General features: G+C 38.3%; 1 pseudogene; it reads right to left on the bottom strand.

Annotated features, from left to right (window-relative positions):
* Positions 1 to 1179: 1179 nt before the first annotated feature.
* LOC139074963 (olfactory receptor 5T1-like) lies at positions 1180 to 2153 on the bottom strand (annotated as a pseudogene).
* Positions 2154 to 2405: the final 252 nt, after the last annotated feature.

Here is a 2405-nt window from a genome sequence, read left to right as displayed (position 1 = left end):
CAGGACCAGACTTGTAGTGAAACCCATAAAGATGCTGGGGCTCAATTGTGAAAAGAGCCCAATCTGCCAGCCAGCTGTGCTTCCTTCTCTGAATTGTGCTTGAGTTTTCTCATTCTTGAGTTTAAGTATAATCTTGATAAATGCTAATGTCTAGTCTCCGTATTCTGTGAGGAATTAAAGAACAGCTTCGATGTCCATGATCTGGATGAAATAGTAAAAGCAGGAGAAATGCACCCTCAAAACAGTGTGGTAATGACTCCAGGAATTTCAACCCATTCTCTGTGGTCCCCAAACCACAGGCTGGGATTAGATTGCTGCCAATGCATGGATCTAAGGGTGGAGCAGAGCGCTGGGAACTGGAGTCAGATGCCAGTGACCCCATGGAGAGTGGAGTGAATTGTGCACCCTGTGGGTTTGTTATTGGTTGGTTGGTACTTGCTCAAGCAAGTCAGATATAATTAAAGTTACTTTTGATTGCAACTGTGGGAGCCTATCCAACTTGAGTGATGTGGAAATGAAAGATAATACTTACAATTTAACACTTACAATATATGCCAGTGTGTGTGTGTAAATAAACCAGTATTTATATGTTGAGGTCTTAACTCCTACTACCTCAGAATGTAACTCTATCTGGAGATAATGTGAGGAGGTAATTATCCCAAAATTAGAATTTATGGTGGGCCTTAATCCAATATGACTGTTGACCTTATAAGAAGAAGAGGGAAGGATATAGACACTCAAGAGAAAGATCATGTGAAAACAGAAGGAGAGGATGACTATCTGCAAGTCAAGGAGAGAGAGGCCTCAGACAAAAGCAACCATGCCAGCATCTTGCCCTCCAACACCTAACAACCAGACGAGTGGGAAAACAAATTTCTGTTGTTTAGCAATCCAGTTTTTGGTACTCTATTAAGGCAGTCGTAGCAAAACAATACAACCAGTATCAGCATATATATGTATATACATACGGATATATGTCTGTGTGTTTAATATATAAATAAACTTAAAAGCAGATGGATGACGATTTTCTGCATGTATAAAAACTCCATAGGTAGTGAGTTGACTATGATCTTTACTTAAAAATTTCTGAGAAGAAGAGAGGAGCACTAACGCCTAAAAAAATACACTTTTATCATAAATTTTTGCTATGAAGACAATGAACATTAATCTTAATTGATTTCAATTTAATGGTTTGTGGGAAGAGAATACTTTATTGACAAACCAATTTTTCCCAAACCCTCTTTTCACTGCCTCTTGTACATCTTTCTTTATTCCTTAAACTGTAGATGATGGGATCCAACATGGGAATGGCAATGCTGTAAAATATTGACACTATTATATCCTGGCCCAAAGAGTAGCTGGAACTTGGTCTTACATAGATGAAGAAGATTGCTCCATAATAGTTGTCACTCCATTTAGGTGAGCGCTGCATGTAGAAAAGACTTTTCATCTCCCTTGAGCAGAATGTATCCTCAGAATGGCCAAAAGAATGAAATCATAGGCAATCAGGACAATCAGGAAAGTGACTATCTCAATAAATCCCATAAAGTAGAAGACTAGCAGATGGGTTTCTCATATGTCAGAACAAGAAAGGGCAAGGACAGGAGGGATGTCACAAAAGAAAAGTCTAATTTCATTGGACGAACAGAAGGATCGGCTACATGCAGCCCCTGTGTGCACTGAAGCATTGAAAATGCCACCCACACAGGAGGCAGTGATGAGCTACACATCGACCCTGACTGCCGTGTTAACTGAGCAGCAATCACATGCCGCTGCAGCCAAGAGAAAGCATTCTGTGGTCCCAAAAATAACGTAGAAAATGTAGATATCCATGCTGCATATCTAAGGAATGAAATAATTTTCTTCTCTAACAGGAAATTGATTAACATTTTTGGGGCAACAACTGAAGAATAGCATGACTCCAAGAATGGGCTATTACTCAGAAAAGAGTACATAGTGTTGTGAAGCCATGAACCCCCAATGACCAATACAACCAGTCCTAAATTTCCTATCAGAGAGAAAAGATAGATTTCCAGAAATAGCAAAAATTGGAAGACTTGCACTTCAAAATCACCTGTGTAGCCCATCAATATAAACATTGCATTCTTCACCTGGATTGTGTATGAATAGACATCTGATGGCAATTCTGGCATTTCAGTTTTTATTTATATCTCCTAAATGCAATATTTTGGAAAATAGAACCCACCCAATTATATCCTCATGTTTGCTTCTGAGAAGGGCATATTGAAATGCTCATCAGTGAAGGCAGTGATGAAGAAGTTGGGTCCAATTTGATGCATTACCCTGTATAAATAAATTTTTTTAATTATTTAATTCATTTGTTGGCTAAATTCATCATGTTTTAAAAAGCCAATTGATTTGGTATAATTTTCAGTTTATTTTCT

Source organism: Equus przewalskii, chromosome 12, assembly GCF_037783145.1.
Source record: "Equus przewalskii isolate Varuska chromosome 12, EquPr2, whole genome shotgun sequence".
Lineage (NCBI taxonomy): Eukaryota > Metazoa > Chordata > Mammalia > Perissodactyla > Equidae > Equus > Equus przewalskii.
This window is presented reverse-complemented; position numbering and strand designations above follow the sequence as displayed.